The sequence below is a fragment of the Sprattus sprattus genome (genome assembly GCF_963457725.1).
Source record: "Sprattus sprattus genome assembly, chromosome: 3".
NCBI lineage: Eukaryota > Metazoa > Chordata > Actinopteri > Clupeiformes > Clupeidae > Sprattus > Sprattus sprattus.
Window position 1 is genome coordinate 25,166,041 of NC_137922.1, and position 15,000 is coordinate 25,181,040.

Consider the following 15,000-nt stretch of genomic DNA (forward strand, 5'->3'; position numbering starts at 1 on the left):
TGTGCAGGTGTAACACAGCAGGTGTGTGCAGGTGTGTGTGTGTGTGCAGGTGTGTGTGTGTGTGTGTGTGTGTGTGTGTGTGCAGGTGTGTGTGTCTGTGTGTGTGTGCAGGTGTGTGTGTGCAGGTGTAGTGCTGCAGGGGTGTGTGTGCATGTGTAATGCTGCAGGCGTGTCCAAAAACAGCACTGAGAAGGTCAATCTGTTGTGCTGATCCCCAAAGAGCATGAGCACTCACACACACACACACACACACACACACACACACACAGGTACACACACACACACACACACACACACACACACACACACACACGTACACACACACACACACACACATCACATCACAAACACACACACAGATCTGTTGTGCTGATCCCCAAAGAGCATGATTGCAATGCTTTCTCAGTGCTGGAACTAAATGAGGCTTGTTCTCACTCGACTCTGGAGGAATGAGGTTCTTTGTTTGGTTTCATAGAAGCCCTTTTTTCAGTCGGATCTGGAAGAATGAGTTTCTTAGTGTGTTTTCATTTAAGCCTGTTTTATCCATCAGGCAGATCTGGGAGAATGAGTTCTTCAGCGTTGTACCATTTAAGCCTTGTGTTCAGTTTGATCTGGGGGAATTGGTTCCTGGGCATGGTGTTGTTGTGGTGCGTCTGCAGTGCGGTGTGATGGAGGGGGAACCAGGGGCCTAGTGCCGGACACTGAGAGGAACTCTTGTAGGAACCACTCAATTAAGCACGCTTAGGAAGTTAGCCTCAGGTGATCCCCCTTTCTCTCTCTCTCTCTCTATCTTCCTCCCTCCTCTCTTTCTCCCCCCCCTCTCTCCCACTTTCTCTCTCTCTCTCTCTCTCTCTCTCTCTCTCTCTCTCTCTCAGAGTCCCCCCCCACCCCCCTCATAGCCCAGCCGTGAAAGCGCCCTATCTTGTTCCCCGGCCAGAAAGCCACTCTTGCAGCTCAACGGTCCGCCCTGTTCCCGTCTGATAGAAGGAAATCAGTCAGATAAGCATCGACCGATGGCAACACCTAAACGTCCACATGAGCAGCAGTACTGAGGTCCGACTCAGGCGCGCGGTCAGATAACACACTCTGCCCGCAGCTCCTGCTCTGCACTCTTTGGGTGTGAAGTTTCATTGCTGCATATTTTCCGTGGTTGGTCATGCTGTGACCTGTTCCATGCAGGTGGGTGCGGAGCGGAAGACTGAACCTGCCTCATGGCCACGTCAGCACACATTAGAACACGCATGCGGTGGTGTTAGCACACGGTGGTGTTAGCATCCTGTCTCATGGCCACGTCAGCACACATTAGCATGCGGTGGTGTTAGCATGCGGTGGTGTTAGCACGCGGTGGTGTTAGCACGTGGTGGTGTTAGCACGTGGTGGTGTTAGCATCGCTGTGTCTGGTGCAGCACATGAGTGGGATAGGAGAGGAGTGGGGATGGCTTCTAGGGTGAGTTAGAGTGGGATTGAAGAGCAGGGGGAATGGCTTCTAGGGTCACTGTGATGGGCATGGACTATTCCTCTTATCACTCTGCATTCAAGGCAGGACATAGGTGATAATATATTTAAATGTGTAATTCATATTCACACACACACACACACTGACACACAAACACACACACACTGACGTACACACACTGACGTACACAAACTGACGTACACACACTGACGTACACACTGACACAAACACACACAAAAACACACACACACACACACAAAAACACACAAATGCAAACACAGGCACATTCCTCATCTAATCAGACACCTCACTGTGTTCCTTGACATCTTGTTTTAATTAAACCGCCAGGGGGAGTCAAGCTGCGTCTGTAGGCCCGTATGGTATGGCTCTGTAAGAAGTGTTATTAGTCAAAGACTCCCTGAAAGGTGTCATGGGCCGGGCTCCAACCAGGACGGCGATCGCAACCCCTACCCAAAACTCACAGCAGGCCTTCTCTACACCTCCGTCAACACACACACACGCACACACACACACACACACACACACACACACACACACACACACACACACACACACACACACACAAATCGCAACCCCTGCCCAAAACTCACAGCAGGCCTTCTCTACACCTCCGTCAACACACACACGCACACACACACACACACACACACACACACACACACACACACACACACACACAAATCGCAACCCCTGCCCAAAACTCACAGCAGGCCTTCTCTACACCTCCGTCAACACACACACACACACACACACACACACACACACACACACACACACACACACACACTCACACACACACGCCGCATTCCTGGAGGAGGGCGCTGACAGTGTGTCACATCAGGTCACTGCGGTCCGGCAGAGGACTCCAGATTGGCCGGGAGAAAGAGAGAGAGAGTTATCGAGAGGGGAGTATAGCAGGAGAGAAAGAGAGAGAGAGAGAGTTATCATGTGGGAAGGATAGAGGGAGAGAAAGAGAGAGAGAGAGTTATCGAGAGGGGAGTATAGCGGGAGAAAGAGAGAGTGGATAACAAATTATCTGGAAGGAAGCAGCTCTGGGGAATGGTTGCTAGACGCCACTCTCTGACTTCCTATGGGGATAACAGATTGTCAGAGAAAACTCATCTGGGTAGCTGGGCCGTAGGCTTGTGTTCACAAGGGGTTAATAAGACGAGGCTAAAGTCGAGTGCGGTAACGAACAGTTGGCTGCCTTGTGTTTGCTAAGAATACATGCCTTCACACACACACACACACACACACACACACACACACACACACACACACACACACACACACACACACACACTTGTGTTTGCTTAGAATACATGCCTTCACACACACACACACACACTAAGAATACATGCCTTTACTTTACTGGCCTTTGACCTCAAGTCAGGAGATGGGATTTGTTAACCACTCAGGAAACATTATCAGTGAAACAATCATGTTATCTCAAAGTTAAATATAAACAACGCAGAAGCACATTGTTTGCATATACTGCAGCTAGAGAGAGAGAGAGAGAGAGAGAGTGGATACAAATGCATACTAGAGAGCTACAACGAGGGGCATTGCGTCAGATTTGTGTTACATGGGATTAAATCACAACTATGGGATTGGGAATGGGATTAAATCACAACTATGGGATTGGGAATGGGATTAAACCCCATGTATCCCAGCAGGAGCAGCACCTGTATGAGACAGAGATATGGAACCTCCAGCAGTCTTTGTAAATGGTCCTCTAAGAACGTCTGTGTTCAGGCACTGAAAGAGCAGTGAGCTGTGTGTGTGTGTGCGTGTGCGTGTGCGTGTGCGTGTGTTTGTGTGTGTGTGTGTGTGTGCCTGCCTGCGTGCGTGCGTGCGTGCGTGCGTGCGTGCGTGCGTGCGTGCGTGCGTGCGTGCGTGCGTGTGTGCGTGCGTGTGTGCGTGCGTGCGTACGTGTGTGTGTGTGTGTGTGTGTGTGTGTGTGTGTGTGTATGCGTGTGTGTGTGTGTGTGCGTGTGCGTGTGTTTGTGTGTGTGTGTGTGTGCCTGCGTGCGTGCGTGCGTGCGTGCGTGCGTGCGTGCGTGCGTGCGTGCGTGCGTGCGTACGTGTGTGTGTGTGTGTGTGTGTGTGTGTGTGTGTGTGTGTGTGTGTGTGTGTGTGTGTATGCGTGTGTGTGTGTGTGCGTGTGTGTGTGGGGGCATGTCTGCTGATGCCAAGAGCAGACAGGAGTCATGTGGAGCGCTGTGCTGCTCTGTGCCACTGTTGTCTGTTTAACAGTGATTACATCTCTGGCTGAACACTGATGGGAAAAGATGCTGCTGCTTGTAGGGTTTCCTGTCTTTTGTTTAGGTGATGAAAGGCTTCACTGCATTTAGTCATCCGGGCCGGGCGGCGCACTGTTGCTAAGTAACTACAGTAACGTTGAGCGTACCGGACTCGGGGATAAGGGGGACAAAAGAGAGCTGTGTGCGTGTGTGTGTGTGTGTGTGTGTGTGTTTGTGTGTGTGTGTGTGTGTGTGTCTCTCATAGAACACTTCCCTCGGCTGCAGGTAAAGGTAAAGGTGCAGTGAAGCACCCCCACAGCAGACCTTGAAACAGCTCCATAGGTACTACTCCTGGGTAGTGTCTCCCAGATAGCTGTTATACCTGTAGGCTCAGCCCAACACAACATTGCCACAGCTGTAGTTTGAACATCTGTTCTATCATGATGAGAGGTTTTACAGCAGATACAGGCCTGCGTGTGTGTGTGTGTGTCTGTATGTGTGTGTGTCTGTGTGTGTGTGTCTGTGTGTGTGTCTCTGTGTCTGTGTGTGTGTGTGTGTGTGTGTGTGTGTGTCTCAGAGATCGCTCCCCTCGGCTGCAGGTAAAGGTGAAGGTGCAATGGAGCACCCACACAGCAGACCTGTGTGTGTGTGTGTGTGTGTGTGTGTGTGTGTGTGTGTGTGTGTGTGTGTGTGTGTGTGTGTGTGTGTGTGTGTGTGTGTGTGTGTGTGTCTGTGTCTCAGAGATCGCTCCCCTCGGCTGCAGGAAAGGTGAAGGTGCAGTGAAGCACCCCTGCAGCGTACCTGTGTGAATCAGCCTGTCAGGGGCTCTGCCCGAGGGGTTTAATGAGCTCCATTAAAAGCAATTACAGCGCTGCATGTCTTGTTGCACTGGAGCCCAGCCAGCTGTGAAGCACGCCCAGACGCTTCCGCTCCGCACTGACAGGTTGTTAGCGGGCTGCAATGCGTAGCGAGACGCTGGCTGCTAATGATAGGTATGATCTGAGCATGATGTGCGCACACACACACACATACAGTCAAACACACACTCACACAAACACACACACACACACACATAAATAGACAAACACACACACACACACACACGCGTAGAAATGCTCGCCCACACACCTGTATGGCTGAGATTCCATGTTTTTCTGAAGAACGTTGTTATTTCCCCTGCCGACGAAAAGGGGCAGGAAAGAAAGAGAGAGAGGGGACTGAGTGAATGGGAGAGAGAAAGAGGGAGTGAACACATAAGAGAGAGGGTGAGAGAGAGGGAGTAAAAAGAGAGAGAGAGACAGAGAGATAGAGTCAGACAGTGTTGGAGAGGCTTTGCGATGCCGTGGCTGAAATGAGATGTTCTGTTCTCTTCACCTTGGCGTGAAAACTGCTCGTTGTGCCTTTTTCTGTTTCCTCATGAGTCACAAGGGGCCGTTCTTGTTTCCTCTCCTGCTCTGAAGGAACAGCACAGTAGGCCTCTTATAGAGAAAAGAGGGAGAAGGAGGGAGAGAATTAAAAACAGAGAGAGAGAGAGAGGACCTAAACTCACAGAGTCTCATACACAAACAGAGTGTGTGTATGAGAGCGTTAAAGAGTAACAAAGAGACAAATTGTGTGTGTTAGAGAGATTGACGGAGAGAAAGACGGACAGAAAGAGAAAGTGACGAACAGAGAGAGAGAGACACACACACACACACACAGAGTGAAGGAGAGAGAGAGACACAGAGAGAGAGAGAGAGAGAGAGAGAGTGGGAGAGACAGAGAGAGAGTGTGTGTGTGTGTGTTCTAGATGGTGCCCTGGTGTGTTCAAGTGTGTGGTGAGGAGCTGAAGTGTAGATGATGGAGCAGTTCTGCCCAGGACTAGCGGCTCAAGGGTCACTTCTGGAGACGGAGACAGAGAACTGTGGAGGGGATGAGAGAGAGACAGGGAGACAGAGGAGAGTGGAGGAGAGGAAAGAGAGAAAGGGAGAGGGAGAACAGAGACAGAGAAAAGTGGAGGAGAGGAAAGAGAGAGGGAGAGGGAGAAGCGAGACAGAGAAGAGTGGAGGAGATGAAAGAGAGAGGGAGAGGGAGAAGCGAGACAGAGAAGAGTGGAGGAGATGAAAGGGAGAGGGAGAGGGAGAAGCGAGACAGAGTAGAGTGGAGGAGTGGAAAGAGAGAGGGAGAGGGGAGACAGAGAAGAGTGGAGCAGAGGAAAGAGAGAGGGGAGGGGAGAGGGAGAAGAGTTGAGGAGAGAAGGAGATGGGAGACGCATCAGACAAAAATGGGCCTGCACTCCAAGTGGCATTTCCATGGCAACCAACTTCGGCACTGAGCTAGAACTGAGGAGGGGTGCACTTGTCTGTTTTCTCCCTCCCTCTCTCTCCCTCCCTCTCTCTCGCTCTGCCTCCCCTCCCTCTTTCTCTCTCTGCCTCTCCCCCTCTCCCTCTGTACCCTGTTGCGTTTTTAGACAGTATGCCAGCGTTTTGGAGGCGTGACGTTTAACACACTGTCTAGCTGGACCTGTAACGCTGTGTTCAACACCACTCGGAACCCTGATACTTCCAACTCGGAAAATTACACTTGAACGAACTTGAAGGCAGAGCCCTGACTCAGAAACGCAGAGAAAAAAGAAACATCCCCGGCTTCAGGGAGGTGTGCTTGACATCTTTAACAATATGGCGAACCTTACAGAGCCTTACAGAAGCCTTGTGTATATCAAAAGCGAAAAAAACGTTTTCAATGAGTGTCAAAATGAAGAAGGAAAAAATACGTACATGATTATTGATACCCAGTAGCTAGAAGGAAAATCCAGTGAAGGGAGAGGGAGGGAGGGAGGGAGAGGGAGAGAGGGAGGGAGGGAGGGAAGGGGAGAGAGAAGGAGGGAAGGAGGGAAGGGGAGAGAGAGAGGGAGAAGAGAGACAGAGAAACAGAGAGAGAGAAACAGAGAGAGAGAGAGACAGGTCTGTTGGCCTGTGATCAGACGCTTTGGGTCTAGGCCGTTGAAATGCTAATGCAGGCTGTCAGCACACAAAGCCCTACCAGTGCAATGCAACACACACACTCTCATACACACATTCACAAACACATACACACACACACAAAGCCCTATCAGTGCAACGTTGGCAGTGATCAGGTTAACACAGCCTCATGAACTCAAGGGTTTGTTACAGCACAGCACTCCTAATCAGACTGTCCACACACACTCACACTCACACTCACACTCACACTCACACACACACACACACACACACACACACACACACACACACACACACACACACACCTCTCCTGCACACACTCAGTTGTCCTCCCATGCCACCTTACTGCATGATATTTCCTTCCAGTCTGCATGAAGCAGAGTTTCATTCCAGCTGCCCAGCGCTCTTCATCAGACTGTCCACACACACACATCCACACACACACACAGAGTTTCATTCCAACTGCCCAGTGCTACGCTAACAGCACAGCGCTAACATTGATACAGTGGATTAGCTCACTAATGAAAGGCTGGGTGTGAAAGCAAAATCTCCCCTGTGTGAGTGTGTGTGTGTGTGTGTGTGTGTGTGTGTGTGTGTGTGTGTGTGTGTGTGTGTGTGTGTGTGTGTGTGTGTGTGTGTGTGTGTGTGTGTGTGTGTGTGTGTGTGTGTGTGTGTGTGTGTGTGTGTGTGTGTGTGTGTGTGTGCATGCGTTAACGAATCTGCAACTCATTCGCCTCTGTCTTCACACCCCCAGTTAAAGGAGTAAGGGAGCGTCACCCAACTGCATAACCCACCAGTTTGTGCAAAAATGTAAAAACCATCACCACCCTTGTGTGTGTGTGTGTGTGTGTGTGTGTGTGTGTGTGTGTGTGTGTGTGTGTGTGTGTGTGTGTTTTAAGAAACCCTCTCATGTTAATGACTCTGATCCAGTCATTGGGTCCTGAGCCTCTGTCTTGTACCCCTGTGCCTGTGTTCTAGAACCCCAGAACACCAGTGTTTCTGCCCTGTCTTCACCAGCTTTGCCCTCCCTGTACCCCAGCTTTGCCCACGCCCTCCCTGTACCCCAGTGTAGATTAAGTCCCCCCCCCCAAACCTGGACCCTCACCCCCCCACCCCCACCACCGCCCCCACCCCCCTTTCTTTTGTTTGTTCCACATCATTATTCTGGGTCAGGACAAGGGGCCCATGCAGACCCCTCTGCGAACACACACACACACACACACACGGCACACACACACTGTATGGGTACCCAGCACTCTCAAAAGGAGGTGCGCTCAGGGTGCCTGGGAGATGTGTGTGTATCTGCATGCTGTGTCTGACACACACACATACACACAAACACACCACCACCATGTCATGCCACACCTTCAGGCATCTCCACGATGTGCCATTGTGCCAGTTCCAATTTTCAGCCTGTCCCCATCCTCTGTGTGAAAGTATGTGTGTCTGTCTGTGTGTGTGCAGGCATGCATGTGTGTGTGAGATGACATTTGAATGAGTGAGTCTTGTGTTACAGTGTTCATATCCAGCAAGTTTATGAAAGGGTAGAGTTTAGACTGTTTTTCTGCAGTCAAAGTTAAGTGTATGTTCCAGTGTGTGTTTGGGACCTCCTGTGTGTGTGTGTGTGTGTGTGTGTGTGTGTGTGTGTGTCAGAATTGAACACACACACACACACACACACCGGCCCAAGTCAGAATTGAAAAGATCAGATTCCATGTGTCCTATGTATACGATGTGTGTGTGTGTGTGTGTGTGTGTGGATAGGGGGGGGGGGGGGGGGGGATTTTATGCTGTGAAGAAAAACTTGCAATTTGCAAAAAACATAGCCTATGATGTCATTTTTAAAGGGCTCATTATCCTGTTTGATTGGGCTCCCCACGAACTCCACTACATTCAAGAAACTTCTGGAAGAGATGACCACGTTTTTGCTCCATCAACACACCTCCACCCCTCGTTCCTGTGTGTTTTTGTTGCCATGGAAGCAGGGGTTCTAAGTAGGCAGGCTGGGGTTCCTTTTCTCGACAGGAGCGTGTGTGTGCCATGCATAGTGTTCCAATCCCGGGTCATTATGCAACTTCATCTCTCCATCATGGACAGTCACATCTTGAATCAGAAGAAAACATTTCCTATGAAAATCGTGTGTGTGTGTGTGTGTGTGTGTGTGTGTGTGTGTGTGTGTGTGTGTGTGTGTGTGTGGGTGTCCATGACCACAGAGATGGATTGGAGGTATAAAATCCCTGTGACCCAATCATCCGATTACAGTTACCACAAACCCTCAAGATCCGCTCTCTCCCATCCGCTCAGAGACCCTCGTTCTCTAGTTACAGCCCCAGTGTGTGTGTGTGTGTGTGTGTGTGTGTGTGTGTGTGTGTGTGTGTGTGTGTGTAACAGCCCCAGTCTCTTTCCCCTCCGAGTCCGTCTGTCCGCCCCCTCAACATCTTAGACGCGCTTAAGAGAGGACGAGAAGCTGGGAGTGGGGGGAGAGGGGGAGAGAGAGAAGGAGAGGGGGAGAGAGGGGTATAGAGAGGGAGGGATACAGAAAGAGTAAAATTTTCCCTATCCGTAATCAGTGTTTGTGTGTGTGTGTGTGTGTCGGGTGAAAAAAGTACAGTGCTTAAAAGGAGCCTGATGTTGACAGTGGCCCCCAAGACTGAATGTAGCGGCATGATCAGAGCCGTACACACATAAGGGAGAAGAAGACACACACACACACACACACACACACACACACACACTTGCAGCAGTAAGGGGACAGCCATACAGTCATAACACTGATGCTCTGGAGAGAAGGAACAAGTGAGTGGAAGAACAGAAACACACACACACACACACGCAGTGTGACGTATTCTTACAGACAAACTGTGTGTGTGTGTCAAACACATAAATAAAGGACAGGCATTAGGGAACACTGATGTTGTGGATAGAAGGAGCAAGGCAGGAGAAGAGGAGAGATAGCAAAAAATGAGAGGGAGAGAGAGAGTGATATAAAAAGAGAGAGATAGAGAGAGTGATAGAAAGAGTGATATAAAGGCAGGCCTTTTTGTGTGAGTTTAGGTTAATGTATTTGCAGGCTGTCTGGCAGAGTGAGTGCCACAGTGTGTGTGTGTGTGTGTGTGTGTGTGTGTGTGTGTGTGTGTGTGTGTGTGTGTGTGTGTGTGTGTGTGTGTGTGTGTGTGTGTGTGTGTGTGTGTGTGTGTGTGTGTGTGTGTGTGTGTGTGTGTGAGAGTGTGTGTGTGTGTGAGTGAGTGTGTGTGAGATGTTCTCCCACAGAAAGCATGTGTGTGTGTTCTGCCCCCACATGGCAATTCTTCACTCTGTGATTGTGTTTGTGTGTATTGAGGAGCTGTTGCTCCCCTAAAGTGCTGGATGTGTGTGTGTGTGTGTGTGTGTGTGTGTGAGTGAGTGTGTGTGAGATGTTCTCCCACAGAAAGCATGTGTGTGTGTTCTGCCCCCACATGGCAATTCTTCACTCTGTGATTGTGTGTGTGTGTATTGAGGAGCTGTTGCTCCCCTAAAGTGCTGGATGTGTGTGTGTGTGTGTGTGTGTGTGTGTGTGTGTGTGTGTGTGTGTGTGTGTGTGTGTGTGTGTGTTTGCTGTGGTGTTGAAAGTTAAGTGTTGGTGTTGGTTATGTCTGATAGCCTTCCTGCGTCACCTCTGAAGACTGCTGATGGCTGAGATGCCTGTCTTTACCTTACCTCATCCCCCCTCCCTCCCAGTCAACAGTCACACACACACTCTTTTCTCTCAGGGTGCCCCCCCCCCCTCCATCTCAAACATACACACACACACACACACTTGTGCAAACTTTCACATCACATTGGTGTTAACAGTGAAGACACCGTGGGCTGACGGACTCTTCTCACTGCTCCATTAATAGCCTTTGGGGTCAGAGTTCAAAGGCAGTCATTCATTTCATAGGCAAGCCCTAGCACACACACACACACACACAAACATTAACACACAAACACACGTGCACACAGTTACACACACAAACAAATGCACACACACGACAGCTTCACATCACACTCTGAAGCAGCCATGCAGGCGCCTCAGTGAGGTGTGTGTGTGTGTGTGTGTGTGTGTGTGTGTGTGTGTGTGTGTGTGTGTGTGGGTGTGTGAGTGTTTGCTGAGATCAGCTCCCTCTTCCTCTTCTCTCCTAACAGGAGCCCCTTATACATGCGTCAATGTAAAGCGGTTACATTGCGCCTACCACGATAGAAACTCGCGAGCGTGTTACAATTGCCTCATGTATAAGGGGTCTAGATGTAAACCGTTAGTTTTTCCGCCGATCGTCTGAGCCTTTCGAGAGAGGTGGTTTACCACGTTAATTCGTCTTACAAAAGGGCGTGTCAAATCAGGCCGATGTGTCATGGGGTAGGCCGTGCGTGACTGGGGGGAGACGGTGACAGGAGGCTAGAAAGTTCACTCCATCATCTCTTTGAAATTCCTTATTCCATGAGTGGTAGGCTACAATGACTGGCTGTTTTAAAATATAACTAATAGCCTAACGAAACAAAATAACCCAGGAAGTTTCATCTTCGACGTTAAGGCTTCTTCCAATACTGACAGCTGACTCATAGCTTGCAGGTTTGCGGGAGACGCGACATTTGAGGGATGTCACTTAATTTAAACCTTTTTTGCTTCCGTTAGTGTGTGTGTGTGTGTGTGTGTGTGTGTGATAGAGACAGAGAGGACTCAGAATAGCATCTACAGTGTCAGGATTCAGGCGCTCTCGCCTGGCTTCTATAACGCGCCCTGCTGCACTGAAGGAGCGCTCACTCGCAGCACCTGTTGCTGGAACGCATATAATTCGTTTCGCAAGGTGCTGTAGTCGTGGGAACGACTGGCCTGGTTTCTCCCAAAAGGAAAGTAGATTTTCCTCTGCTGATCCCGCGTCTGTATGGAAGTTTGTAGAGAGATTGCCGGGGAGTAAAATGCTCCCTTTCCGTTACGTCTGCTGCTGGCTAGTAATACAGACAGCCGGAAAGGTTAATAAACGGAATGAAATAGCTACACATTACACACGCTATGTTTTAATAAAAGCCACGTTACTCACATACTGGTTAACACTGTTTGTTACAGCACATAAATGTTTGTCGCTACATCCAAACTGCGTCACCGTTGTCCCTCCCTGTGCTCCAGCCGCACCATTTTGCTTGCAATGTGAATCATTTAATTGAAATATGCTTATTGGCATTTGTTGCACCTTAATCATTTTCTACAAACATGATATGCTATGTATGGTGTAGTAGACTGCGACTCTATTCACTACTGCACAAAAACTAGACACGTTTGAAAAACTAGACGTTTGCAATGAAGTAGGTTAACTTTCGCCAATATCTCCGTAAGGGAGATGGGTTATGTGCTCAAATTTCCTGGGATCAAAGAAGACGTTAGTATTCATGTGCAAACTAAAAATCACGTCTCAGGATTGCTGCGCATGCAAGTTATTTCGGGTGTCTCAACTGTAACTAATACCACTGTCATATAATTATGAGTCCAGTAAAAGACGGAGCAAACACAGTTTTCTACCGTTGTTGAAACACATCCACGCGTAGACTCGTTTTCTTTCCATCCGAGAGTGGTTATTCAAAGAAAATATTAAGCACTATATGCTGATAGAAAGAAGGGAACTTTAAGCCACTACACTGCCTGTGCCCGATGCGGATCCACGTTGATGTTGTTAGTAAACAAACCAGGTGGGAGCACATCTCCGTGGTCTTTGCGCATGCCCGAGGCAATGTAACCGCTTTACATTTTGCACATGTATACAGGTAACGACAAGAGCCGTTTCCCTTGAAAATCTTCACACCTACACGCGAATACGATACGATAAACTGATCTGATCTCAGTGGCACATGTATAAGGCCCTAGGGACTCGTGTTCGGTGCAGGATTATTAAATCTCCTTGCTGAATGTTTTTGTTATATTCTGCTGCCTCTGAGCAGTGTGTATGTGTGTGTGTGTGTGAGAGTCTTTAGAATACACTGCACTGATGGAGTGTTGTGGCAGAGACATTGAAACAGCTCCATAGGTACTACTCCTGGGTAGTGTCTCCCAGATAGCTGTTATACCTGTAGGCTCAGCCCAACACAACATTGCCACAGCTGTAGTTTGAACATCTGTTCTATCATGATGAGAGGTTTTACAGCAGATACAGGCCTGCGTGTGTGTGTGTGTGTCTGTATGTGTGTGTGTCTGTGTGTGTGTGTCTGTGTGAGTGTGTCTGTGTGAGTGTGTGTGTGTGTGTGTGTGTGTGTGTGTGTGTGTGTGTGTGTGTTTCTGTGTGTGTGTGTGTGTGTGTGTGTGAGTGTGGTAGTTTGTAATTAGTTCACCTTCAGGTGCTGTAGAATGTCTTGAACATGGGTGGAGATGAAACAGGTTGTGGTGTGTTATTACCGCATGTTTTTTCCGTCTTTGTGTCTGTGTGTATGTGTGTGTGCGTGCTTGTGGGTGTGTGGGTGTGTGTGTGCCTGTGTGTGTGTGAGTGTTTGCTGAGATCAGCTCTCTCCTCCGCCTCTTCTCTCATAACAGGGACTCGTGTAAGGTGCAGGATTATTAAATCTCCTTGCTGAATGTTTTTGTTCTATTCTGCTTCTTCTGCGCAGCACGTTGTGTGTGCGTGTGTGTGCTCGTGTGTGTGCGCGTGTGTGTGCGTCTGAGTGTGTGCATGTGAGTGTGTGCGTGTATGTGTATGTGTATGTGTATGTGTGTGTGTGTGTGTGTGTGTGTGTGTGTGTGTGTGTGTGTGTGTGTGTGTGTGTCTTCTGCCCGGCACGTTGTGGAAAAAGGCTGTTTGGATGTGAGTCTTGTCTGTCCCCCGCAGGAGTCATTCAGTTTGGGCTTGTAAAGTGGGAACAGCTTGGCAACGAACACATGGTTGGAGTCACTGTCACGAGTTACATGAATATTCACATGTCAACTCTGCCCTGCCAGCTGTGTATACGAGTAGCACCTTCTCTTTTTAAAACTCACCAACTCTTCCACTCCTCTTCCTCTCCTCTTCCTCTCTTCTTCCTCACTCTAATCTTCGTCACCCCACTCTTCCCTCTCTCCTCTTCCCTCTCCTCTTCCACTCCTCTTCCGTATCTCCTCTTCCTCTCTTCCTCCTCACTCTCCTCTTCGTCACCCCACTCTTTCCTCTCTCCTCTTCCTCTTCCCTTTTTTTCCCTACAACCCTCTCCAAGTTCTCTTCCCTCTATCTCTCTTTCTCTTCCCTTTATCTCTCTTTCTCTTCCCTCTATCTCTCTCTCCCCATTTCCCAATCAATCCATATCTCTCATCCTTTGACTTAATCAGTAATTCTAAATATATTTCTGATAACCAAAAACATTTTTTGTCTCTCTCTGCTCTCTCTTTTCGATCCTTTCTCTCCATCTCTCTCTCCTTCCTTCTCTCTCTCCCTCCATCACTCTCTCCCTCCGTCTCTTGTGTCCTGTGTATATAGGTCAGTTGATAGGCAGTGATTCAGTGGTGTAATTGCGTCAGGCTCCCTGATTAGACTTGATGGTGGCATTGTCTTCAAAGCCCTCTGCCGTGAGGGGAAAGGCTTCCGTGGATTAGAAATTGCACTTGTGACGATGTCCCACCGGTGCACACACACACACATTCTCTCTCTCTCACACACACACACACACACACACACAAACACACACACACACACACACACACACACACACACACACACACACACACACACTCACACACACACACTAATCAAAATGTGCAGAAATGAAATGGGGTGGTAATCCCTCCCTTTGCGTGCTCCTCACAGGATTTTTCCTTCCTTCATCCCTCCAGTCCTCTCCCAGAGCCCCATACACGCACACACACACACACACACACACAAACACACGAACACACACACACACACACACACACACACACACACACACCCTCATCCCTCCAGTCCTCCCAGAGCCCCACTGGTGGCTGCTGGCCAGCCCTCCAGACCAGTCTCACACACACACACACACACCCACACACACACACACACACACACACACACACACACACACACACACACACACTCATCAAGTCCAGTCTTACACACACACACACACACACACACACACACACACACACACACACACACACACACGCATACACAGACACACATACACACACACTCACTCTCATCAAGACCAGTCTTACTGTTGTTTGTTTGTTTGTTTGTTTACGCCACACCGCCGGATAACACAGCTGCCGTCATGTTGTTGTCCTGAGCGCAGGCTGACCTGATACCCTCCAGATGGTCAGTGATTTAGAGCTTGAGTGACCGCTGATGTTAACGTGTCTCTCTCTCTCTCTCTTTCTCTC

At 49.2% G+C, this 15,000-nt stretch overlaps 1 protein-coding gene across 1 annotated transcript in view; it reads left to right on the forward strand.

The window, feature by feature from the left end:
- The window catches only part of mgat5 (alpha-1,6-mannosylglycoprotein 6-beta-N-acetylglucosaminyltransferase), a gene marked incomplete at both ends in the record, with an annotated part of 95,351 nt that overhangs the window by 63,986 nt on the left and 16,365 nt on the right, over window positions 1–15,000 (forward strand). The window lies entirely within an intron of this gene.